The sequence below is a fragment of the Daphnia pulex genome, chromosome 8 (genome assembly GCF_021134715.1).
Source record: "Daphnia pulex isolate KAP4 chromosome 8, ASM2113471v1".
Taxonomy (NCBI): Eukaryota; Metazoa; Arthropoda; class Branchiopoda; order Diplostraca; family Daphniidae; genus Daphnia; species Daphnia pulex.
The window spans coordinates 12,256,480-12,267,991 of record NC_060024.1 but is presented as its reverse complement, the minus strand read 5'-3'; the positions used below and the strand labels follow the sequence as shown (position 1 = coordinate 12,267,991).

At 42.1% G+C, this 11,512-nt stretch overlaps 1 protein-coding gene across 3 annotated transcripts in view; it reads right to left on the bottom strand.

Annotated features, from left to right (window-relative positions):
* LOC124199975 (homeobox protein abdominal-A homolog) overlaps positions 1–11,512 on the bottom strand; it is a 78,166-nt gene that overhangs the window by 28,942 nt on the left and 37,712 nt on the right. For all 3 annotated transcript variants that reach the window (XM_046596052.1, XM_046596056.1, XM_046596053.1), the window contains exon 3: positions 8,604–9,202. The gene's annotated coding sequence lies outside the window, so the exon portion shown is untranslated. The remainder of the gene's footprint in view (positions 1–8,603; positions 9,203–11,512) is intronic.

The window sequence follows — 11,512 nt, the reverse complement described above, 5'->3', positions numbered from 1 at the left end:
TGCCTATCGACCAATCAAACACATACGCGCAGCACAGGCCACCGCGTTTCATACCCCTTTCAGCTATCTCTCTCCCAAGCTCTTTTCTCTCTTCTAATATATAAACAACAACAACAACAACAAGCAACCAACTTGACTAGTTGTAAGTTATTAACTTTATATCCAGAGACGAGCAAGGGAGGGACGCAACAACAACCACAACGTATCACTATAATACTACGTACGTTACGTACGCAAACACACACAAAAAAAAACTTTTTTTTAGACCGGCGACAACGAAAAAAGAAAACAAAATTTCCGTCTGGTAAAAGCGAAAAACAAAAAAACTACATAGGAGCACACCCAATAATTATCGGACCCTATTTTTGTTTCCTTTTTCTTTTTTCACCAATGATCGAAATTCCCAGATGGTGTACCAACCACTACCTACTTGGAATATAAATAGGAAAGAGGAGAAAATGAAAGAAGAAGAAGAAGGTGCGCCAATGGTGATTTGCTGTCGTTCCTTTCCGCTGGGCGCACGGTCGATCGTAAAAATAAATAAAAAAAGATGAAAAAAAAAAAATACATGGTGAGTGTGTATAACGCGCTCTATAGTTAACTCACACACGCAGGGCCATCATGTAGATGCACACCAAAAAGAAGAAAAAAAAAAAGAAAAAAGAGACGAGCTCGATTAAAGAAGAATGACCAATTATACTCCATCATCGAAGAACCTGCGCGCCAGCCATCGTCATCGTGATGAGACTTTTTTTTCTTCTTCTCGGCATTTTGTGTGTCCATGATCGGATCGAAACACATTCAGCCCATCATCATCACAGACACACAAAGAAGAAGAAGAAGAGCCTTTAGCCGTGGCGCGTCTTGTTAAGAAGAAAAAAAAGAGAAGATTCGCGGCTCGGCACGCGAATCAAGGCGGGAGAGTTGATCAGACGGGCGATAACGAACCTCCCGAGCCTCTCTCTCCTCTTTCGCTCGTATCGCATTCTTAATCATAATCATATAAGACTAATCAAATCCTCCTTCTTCTTTTCGTGCCACAGGACACGGACAAGGCCTCCGCCATTGACTCTGACGTCGTGGAATGTTTCGTTTCGTCTCGGCGTCGCTGGAGCACCTGCGAAAATAAGAAAAAGAAAAAAACCCCAAAAAATTTCTTCTTGATGATGCGGTGCGTTTGTAAAAAGAAAAAAAAAAAAACCTAACGGGTTATAATGGCCGGGGCCTGCACTGCAGCCATTTTCTACTAGACATGGTAATGTACAGTTAGATAATGCCTGACATTGTGTGTGTGTAGTACGTGCACTCACTATACTGCGTAGTTAGACCCAAGCATTTCGTTCCGTCCATTGTGTCTAAACAACATTTCAGTTTGAAGTTGAGTCAATTTCAAGTTAAGTCAAAGAGAAGATCTAGGCCTAAAGCTAAAAATGTTTAGGCCTAAAGAAGACGAAAACGGTTAGGAGTTAGGCCTGGATCGCACGAACCATTTGGCCGGTAGAAATCCGGTAGGTGATGACGTGGTCGTCGAGTTTTAAAAAAATCGTTACGTTAGTTATAGTCGGTATTAGATGTGCATAATAGCCGGCGTTTAATGCATCGTCAAAAGAGGAGAAGAAGAAGAAGAAGAAAACAACTCACAAAAGTCAAGGCATTTCAAGTTGACACGACACAAAGTGATTTCTTCTTCCCTTTTTTCTTTTTCTTTTTTTCTTATAGCCGGACAGGGACAAAAAAACAAACAAAATTACTTTGCCCGGCCACCACCCAACTCCTCAAAAACACAACAAAACGCGAAAAGAAATAAACTTAAGGGAAGAAATAGAAAACGAGTGATCGTTAATCTTCTCACGAAAGGCGCGCGTGCTCTTGTTTGCAGCGCGCATTTATACAGGCCTATAATTCGGGCAATGAAAATAAAACAATTTGATTTCAACTAACTCACTAAATACCGGGCGCAGAATACCTTTCATCATTTTCGATCGGGAGTTGGGAGGGGTTTCCCTGCTTTGATTTTCGGAACTAGGCAAAAGACACGTTTCATTCTTTCCTACCCAGAAAACAACAGAAAAAAGATAGCACACCCTTAACGCTAGTAGTATAATCGTAATAGTCATAGTAGTAGTCAATTCATTGTATGATGAAGAAATAAAAAAATAAAAAATTTCTTCTTCTTCTTTCCCCCCTTACACACTTTTTTTTTTACAATGTTATCATCCCATTAAATATATAGGATGTCGCCCGATGTGATATAGGCCTATATAATACTTTATAGAGTCGGACTATTATTATGTTCTGGTTGTAAAAAATAATAAAATAAAATAGTAAGTAGTTGTAGAAAAGGAAAGAAGAAGAAGAAAAAAATAACTGTTCGATTGGAATTCAAACTCAAAGGAATGATAATGGGCTGCTATATAAATACGATGATGACTTCTTATGTGTTTGTGACTGCGGATGAGAGAGAGAGAGAGAGGAGCCTATACACGGTGCAGCCTGGCCGGCCGCTGTAGAAGAATAAGTAACAAAAAAAGAAAGAATATATACGTATATATATATATATACACAGATAAACGTGACGCACCTGTTTATATGGGGCCGCACTATTAGTGCTATATCCGGGGAACTAAAGACGATGATGACTACTACTACGACTACTAACACTAGTAGTGTACAAGTATATAAGAAGAAGAAGTGGAGGGGGAATATAGACCCATTGTGGCTTTTTCATTTTAATGTGCGCAAACTGCAATAAAACTGATCCGAATAGGTGTAATTCGATGTTTTGTTTTTGTACAAGTTTACGCGCTTATAGAGCCTCGTTAAAATTGTATAAAACTCGGCTCGCTCGACGCCGACACTGTGAAAAAAATGGACTCTGCGCTCTCTCGCCTTATTCCGCCCTACGCTGTTAAAATAAGAAAAAAAATATTTACAAGAGGAGCTGCTACTTCTTCTTCTTCTTCTTCTCCCTGTGTTTTTTAAAAGTGACCAAAAGAGAATCGCCAGCCGTGTGTTTTCCGTGTTATTCCCGCAATCATCATCAATATAGAGTTATATAATAATAACGCCGGCGCGAGCCCCAACTCCCTTCCACCCGACCAAAAAAAAGAACTCAGCCATTTTTCTCTCTTCTCTTCTTTCACGTTTTTCAAAAAAAAAAGAAATTAAAAGGATCTCTTGGCGGTGGTAGTTTTTTCTTCTCTGGAATCGGCTGAACTCAAACCCAGACAGACACGACCCTTTAAACCCTATATACAGCCGGAGCTACTGTGCTGTTTTTTTTGTTTCATTTTCTTTCTGTTTTTTTTTGCTTATTCTGGAAGAAAAAGAAGAAAAAAAAAACAGGCGTCAATTTAAGTGCCAGTCGATGATTTACGAACTACTTTTTTCTTTTTCTTTTTTAGCGGGCGGGCGCATAGGGTCTTGTGAGGGGGGTCGATCTTTTTCTCAAGCGCGGGGGAAGAACACGTAATATTAGAAAAATACGTCGATGGTGGTGGTGGTGGTGGTGCCGTGGTGGTGGTGGTGTACAGGTTAACGCTGACGAAATCACCCTTAAAAGTCTCTCGAACGGCGTTCGTCAGTCCTTGTAAATGGGGCTATCAAAAGGCAAATAAAATGAGACGCGGTGGAGGGGCACGGGCCGATCATCAGCCACGGCCAAGAAGAAAAAGAAGAAAAAGAAGAAGTAGGAAGCGAAACGAAACTCAACCAAAAAAAAGAAGATTTTCTCTATTTTTCTTGATCCTTCCCAAACGAAAAAGAAAAGAAGAAGAAAACATTCTTTAAATAAATAAAAAAGAAAAACGGAAGAAGGAAGAAAGAGATAAAATAAGAAAGGAAATAAATGTAATGTCGGCTCCGTGCAGAGGGCGGCCGATGGAAGAAGGAAACGTGAGCGTCCGCTTCTCATTTTCTCAACAGCCAAGCTGCTCCAACTCAGCCCACATTTCTTGTCTTTTCCAGACGGTTTCGTTTCATCTCTGCACAGCTCTCTTGCCTGTTTTTATTCTTTTGACTTTTTTTTCTTCTTCGCTCGACTTGATCAGCGCTTCCCCCCCGACGGACCCCGATCCAATTTGCGCTCCTTTTCTTCTTCCTTCCTCCTCTCTCTACTCCGCCCCATGTGGTTGGCTTGGGAATGGAAAATGTTGGGCGCCGTTATATAACTACAACCAGGGGGCCAGAGAGCACACACACATCCCCTCTCCACTGTGGGCGCTTCTTCCATTGCGGAAGAAGAAGAAGTGGATGGATGCGCCGCCATTTTCTCTCCCCCTTTTCTTTCTGCCCCAGAAACTTCGACAGTTCTCATGGGGGTTTGTATTAGAAAAGAAAAGAGCTGCTTCTCTCTCTCTTATTTCTTTTCTTGTACAACACAACACACATTTCTTTTCTCTTTTGAGAGAAAAAAAAAACTTTTCTTGTGGAAAAAATAGGAGATGCACTTTTGGTGCTACCAGGGGGTAATACAACAACAGCGCAAGAGTCTTGTGTGTGTACAGTGTGTGTACTTCCAATTTTCTCTCTCGTGTTCAAGCCTAGCTTTCTCATTGGCTCTGAGGACGGGACGAATCTCTGGCGAGCCCTTCTTTTTCCCTTGCCCGTCTGGGGGTCCCCTCTGTGTTTGTTAGCTGTGCCTGTCACGAGTCAGAGAGCTGCGTAATAACTAAACACAGAAAAAAGAAGAAAAAAAAAACGGAGATGAGTATTTTTTTTTTCGACTCTTTTCTAGCCCCGTCTGCGTTGTATTATCTGTCGACATTCCACTCTGTCCGTCAGCGTTCGAAAAAAAAAAAGAAAAAGAAAAACTCTCGTCGGAGTAGAAAATGACCTCGGTCGTCGTGCACTCGGCTCGTTCGCTCACGAACAAGAAAGAAAATGAGGCCCCACGCAAACGCCAAAACATTTTTAAGGCCATGGCCCCCGTCAGAAGAAGAGAAGAAAAGCAGATGGAAAAAGAAGAAGTAAAGGGACCGTACGCGGTCGTTTTAAAAAAAGATCCTTTCAGTTGTGTGTGTGTGTGTGCTGTAAGGGGGTTGGTCGGTTGGAGAGAGACACATAACGCGAAGAACAAAAGTGTTGTCAGACACGAAAGGAAAAAGAGATGGAAGGAATAAAAAAAAAGAAAAAAAAACGGAGAGAAAAGTGGAGAAGGGAAAGAAAAATAGACCTAATCATCATCTACAGTATATTATATACATGAATACGCCATCTCCTCTGGGCTAGGAGGCCCTGCATGGCGTTGATTGGCTCCCCCCCGTGAGCTGTTTCGCACGCCGTGTTGGCCTGGCCTTCCACCGCCATTAGACTTGATATTCCCCTGATGATCTACACACACACACACGGTTGGAAAAAAAGAAAAAATGCGGCTCAAACTGGGTAAAACTATTTTTAAAACTAGCGCCAAGTGTACAAGGTTATTTCTCTCAGAATGAATAAAAAATTTAAAAAAAACGGGGAATCGAAATCAAAAGAAAAAACAGCAACAGCAGGAGAGAGAGCCCCCGAAACAAAAAGTGGTTAGGCGATGGCAGCAACAACAACAGCAGTCGGGAGCAAGCAGCAAGCTAGCTCGCTTAGATTAGATATATAATATAAGATGTCGCCTCCAATTCTCTTGTATATCAACTGCATCCAGCACCGCCAGTTATATATAGGCAATTAGCGTTGAAAGCCTACACGTCGCGACGTTATACGACGCCCTTATTCCAGCAGACCCGCTCCGGCTCACGACGGGTTGTGTGCGTATGGGGCCAACCGCACCGCTGCAGCAGCAGCAGCAGGGCCTTTTTCTCTCTCCTAATTTTCGACTTCTTTTTTTTCGTACAGAAGAAAGAAAAACACGGTCCTGATTTACGGTTGTTTCAGAGAGAAAAGCGAAGAAAAAAAGTCGCGCCCGCAGCGCCACACAAGTCTCATCATCAATTTAATTTTTTTCTTCTTCTTCTTCTTTCTGACCTTTTTTATATCCATCTTTTCTTATTAGACGCTCCGCCCTTTTTTTTTCTTCTTCCTTTTTTTGGTCGGGGCTAATATGCAAAAGAAGAAAATGCTCATTCCGTGCGCTAGGAAAGAAGAAGAAGAAGAAAAAAGACAATAGACATCACATAGAGAGAGAGAGAGCGGCACATGATGGCAGAGAGAGAGAGAGAGAGGCTCCGGTTTATTTATAAATTATCATATTTTTTCTTCTCTTTCTTGCGCGCGCCATGGGCCTCTCTCTGCATAGTAGACACGATGATGAGAATGGAAGGGAACGAACGAACGAACGAACGTTCGTTTTTTTTTCGCTTTTGTGCTGTACGTAATAATTTATAGGAGAGAGAGAGAGAGACGGGACCCGCTAGACCCTCCCATCATCATCCTGTGCGTGCAGCACATTCCCCCCCTCCAGTTCTTCTTCTACTCAATCGCCTTTTTGAATATGTACATCACAGAGAGAGAGAGAAACCCTTCCTTTTTTTTCTTGTGTGGTATTTTTTTCTTATTTTTCCCTTTCGCCCGGGCTTCCATCATTGATTAAGCCAAGTTACGGCAATCCCGCCTTTTGTTGTCCGGCCTTATCTAACATGGCAGCGTCGTAAAAAGCGTAAAGTAGAGAAAGAAGAACTTGCTCTTTTGCTTCTCGGTGATGTGTGTGCAGTGCACGCAGACTTGTTGCTTGAATTATTCAAACCCCGCAAGGGGAAAAAGAAAAAAAAGAAGAAGAAACAAACAACCCAAAACTTTTAGAAAAAGAAGAAGAAGTGTATACATAATACACACACAACTTTTCGGGGTTCCTCCTTCTTCTCCTGATGGGACTCTTCTTCTTCTTCCGTGCATAATCATATGGAAATCATCAAGTATCAAAGATATTGCTCAAACACACATGCACACACACAGACAGACCCCCGAACGGTCTAGCGTGAACCTGCATCATCTGGCTCGTCCGCGAAACAAGTAAAGGAAACACGTCACGCCAAAAAGGGGCCACAAACGAAACTTTTTTTTAAGTTTTTCTTTTTCTTTTCACGTCTGATTGAACTTTTTTTCTTTTTTTCTTGAAAAAAGTGGAGGTAACCCACGCAGACTCGTAAAAGGAAAAAAAAAAAAAGATGAGAAGAAAAAATGCGCCGCAATATGATGATGAGGTAGAGAGAAAGATGATGGGCAAGCACTCCCGCACGAGTGCTTGCGCACGATGATGATATAGCGCAACAGAGACAAAAAATAAGAAAGAAGAGTCTCTTTTTTGCGATCCAGCAGTCGAGATATATACTACTACTACACACCGAAATGTTATTTTATACGTTGCAACGTGCCATCAGCGGGATCTCATATCATGATGCAAATAGGATTCGGGAACGGGGGGAAAAAAACAAAACGGGAAAGGCGTCGTTCGAGAGACGCGGTAACAAGATATGTCAATCGACGTCGTCGGTGGCAGCAGCAGCAGCAGCGGAGCCTTATTATATTTATAGAATATGATGATGATATCTTATAACAGCCTGAAAAAAAAAGCTCCGATGCTGCTGCAAGGAGTCACTATAAGAGCCGAGCGTCGTAAAACTTTTTTTCGTGTTCCCCTCATTTTGTTTTTTCTTTCTTTCTCTTTGCTGTGTGCTGGGTGGTAGTGGTGTACACGCTCGGTCGAGATGAGGAATCTACACGTCTCCAGAGACTTTTGTACGTGTGTAGAGAAATAAAAAACGGGAAAAGAAAAAGAAAAAAAAAAGAAAAAGAGGGAAGACTAAAAACTCACAAAATGTGTACGTATATAATAATAATAATAATAAGTAAAAGGGTAGGAAAGAAAAAGAGAAATGATGATGATGATCGGCATCCCCCGACGGAGAGAGTTGCAGCCGAAATGTTGGTGACATGTCAGACGTCCCTTGTCTCTCTGCGTCCTCTCGCAGAAAAACAAAAATAAAAGATAATCATCAAACTCTTCGTGCAAGTCTGCAGGAAGAAAAAAAAAGAAGAGTTACACACAAACGCGCACAGAGTTTTCCCTCTCTCATCTCCTATGGCCGCAGTTCAAAATGGCCGCCTATAACCCGCCATTGGCCTAAAACCCCGTCCCCTGACGGTTTAGAAACTTCCGAACAAAGTTAACGAGAAAACAAGAAGTGAATTGGAATCAAGCAATTGAGGTCATTCCAATCTTCTTCTTCTTCTCCCGTGAGTAATTAGCCGACAGAGAGCGAGAGAGAGGAACGTCCAAACATTCAGAGCACTAAACTCTGATGATCTTTCCGACTATAATTTCATCAAAAATTACACAGACACGCCAGCGCGGTTTCCTATACACCCCGAAACCTAATTAGATTTTCCAGCAGCATCACCACAACACATTCGTTCACATTAGACGAATAAAAACTAAAATACCAAAAGCTTTTCCACTTTATCAGATCCCGTCGGGCCCTGATCTGGTCGAGATGCGCCCACGACACGAACTTTCCCCATTTAGGCCTAACAAAATTCAAAATTCAAAAAAATAAACGGAAAAACAAGACGACAAAACCCCGGCGGGATAGAAATCATTCGAGAGTAGACGAACAATCATCAATCAATATCGTGCTGCAAAAAAAGGAATGCTTAAGAGTTTGACCAACCTGTCGCTTAATATTATTGCTTTCTTGATAGCCAATAATATCTCATCTTCTTCTTGGTCGATGGCCGAACGGCAGCAGCAGGTTGTTTTTATTCCTTCCAGTCGTTTTTGAACGACTCCTCTTATTTTCTTCTTTTTTTTTGTTCCCGTGAGTGTTTCCCCATTTCATTCCGACTGTGCTGAGCAGAGAGTTTTCTTTCCTATGTGTGTGGTGTCGTCCAAAAGTGCCATCACCTCTCGATCCGAATGGGTTGTAACACAAATTTGATGGACCACTCTCAGTCGCAAGCGGCGGCAGCGGCAGCAGCAGCCAGAGCTAGCCTTTTATTTTTCTTCTTCTTCTTCTTCTCGGGTGTGATCCAACTGGTCATTATCGGTCCCCCGGAATATGGTCATGAGGGCTACTATAAAATTCGCCATTCATTTTCGTCGTCGACGACGTCCTTGTCGTCCCTTTTTCTTCCTTCGCCTTCTTCTTTTTCTGCTTCGTCATCAAGAGCCGACGGTTGTGTCTGCTCATTTCTGTAACTCAGTTTTCACCAAAGGCTTTTAGGCCTACAGAGTTGTAGGCTTCCAAGTAGACATGACGACGGGATATCTCTGAAATAGTAAAAAGAAAAAAAGAAGAATAAAACAGGGAATTAAATTTTAGTTTCGTCGTTAAACTTTTAGAGATGGACGTAATGAAATGATTTGACTGACACACGAGTAGCTGGCACGAAATTTAGATATCAAAAACTCGGGAAATCATAACAACACAAAACACCCACGAAGACGGGTCACACACACACACTCGTTGCACTCCCGTCTGTCCCTCAATCACTTTTTCTTGCCCGGGAGAAAAATCTTTTGCCCTTCAAATGAAAACATTTCACAGTAACCAGAGCATATCAACACAAACAGTGGAGCAAATATTTTATCGAGAGTGCGACACACACGCAATAGAGATAGAGACTGGAATCCGTCACTCGACTCGACTGGCTCTCGTTTTCAAATGATTTCTCAACATCCGTTTGAAACTGTTCCATCACAAGAAAATGTTTTTTTTGCTCTTCTTCTTACAAAGTTCAAAACTTTTTTTTTTAACCCTCTTAAGAAAAAAAAAAAAAATCTCTTCAACTTTTATGACTCTTCTCCGGTCCAGTTGGCCTAAATTTTTTTTTGCGTCATTTTTTTTATACGTAGGCCTATACCACCTTCACACACAACCCTTCGTTTTATGCTCTTAGGTCATTTTACTGCCAGGGAAAAAATCCCAGCAAAAAAAAAAACGAAAAACGAAAAGGGTTGGAACAAAAAAAAAAAAGTCGGTCGCAATCTTTGACTTTTTTTTTTCTCTTTTCCGGAGTAAAAAAAAAAGGGTTACATAGATTGTAGGCCTAGCGGTTGTAAAAGGAAAAAAAAAGTTGGCCGGGGTGGACAATAGAGAAGGGGGTTCAATATAAAAACCATACAGGCCTATATCTAGTATATACTACTCTGTACAGATGGGTCAGTGACCACTGGTGTATGTAACGTGACGAGATAGAGTGGATTTGAGTTTCTCTTCTTTTAAATACTTAAAAAAAAATGGTGGGTTTGCTCAGTTATTTGGTTTCACTTCCTCGTGGATGGGCTTTTTTTTCTTCAGTCGATCCGTTGCAAGGCCTAGAAATAGGTACTACTACTATTACATATAGGCCACCACTGCATCTCTCGTGTAAAGTGTGACGTTGATTGCCAGAGCGCTGGCCCGTTCGTCTTGATGTTGTTGTTGCTGCCTCCGTTATTGGAATGTTGTTTATAAACGGGGGCAAACGCCAACGGGATTATATTAGGAGGCAGCAGCAGGAGCAGCCAAAAGGCTAGTCTAACCCCTCGGTCTAACCCCCACACACAAACACGGGTCTCGTCTTACTTAAAAAGGAGCAGTAGCTTCTGGTCGTTTCGTTTGGGTTCGTTGCTGTTATATAGAGCTTGGAAGCCCAGCTTCTTCTTTTTTTTCCTTTTTCAAACGACATCCATCCAGATTTGGAATAATGGAACTTGATGGGCATGGGGGCAGGCAGGCGAGAGACGGGCAGCAGAGAAAAAGGGGGCTCACATCTTTTCTGTCAGCCGAGGAAAGAGACGTCGTTCGTTCACCACAATCGCCCGCCTTGCTGGCCGTGCAGAGCTGCCGAGCGACTAATGAAGAGACTTGACCTTATCTGCTCAGCTTTCCCCCCCAACCCAACCGAACCAAATGAAAATTTTTCTTTCTCCCACAAATTTACTGCAATACCATCAACGGGCGACCGACAAGTCGTGTGCAATATAAGCTAGCTCTCTGTTGTCTTTGAAGTTTGTTATGTATATACATCTATTTAAAGTAGAAGAAGAAGAGTTGGGCGAAGCACGGCGGAGAGCAATCAACGTCTTTCCTTTTTGTTTTAATGAGCAAGGATTATACAATATATGTAGTTGAAGAAGAAGGGCGTTGGCCCGACGGGTCAAATCAAAGTCCAACATTTATAGACCACAGGGGCAGGTTAACTTTTTTTTCGAGTTTAGTTTTTGAGCACAATTTACACAAGTTTAGCACCATCATCATGAAAAAAAATAAAGTAGAAAGGACATTCTTATGACTTTTGCCAACTTTTTTTTCGTTGGACGTTGTTGCCCCTATAGAATTCGATGACGACAGAGAACGGACGACCAATGGGATTCATCCACTAGGAGAGAAGAGAAGGGAGGGGGGGGAGAGAGGAATTGGGGTGGGGTGAATTGTGAATTAACTGGCGAGCCAGCAGGGGCAAGAGAGCGGGGTTTTCTCTCTCTCCTAGGAGCCTTTTGACATGTTTACGTCTACCGTTCATATCGGAAATGGATGGCCATCTTCTTCTTCTTCTCCGTTTGGCTTCGACTGGGCTTTTCTCCCTCTAAGTCTGT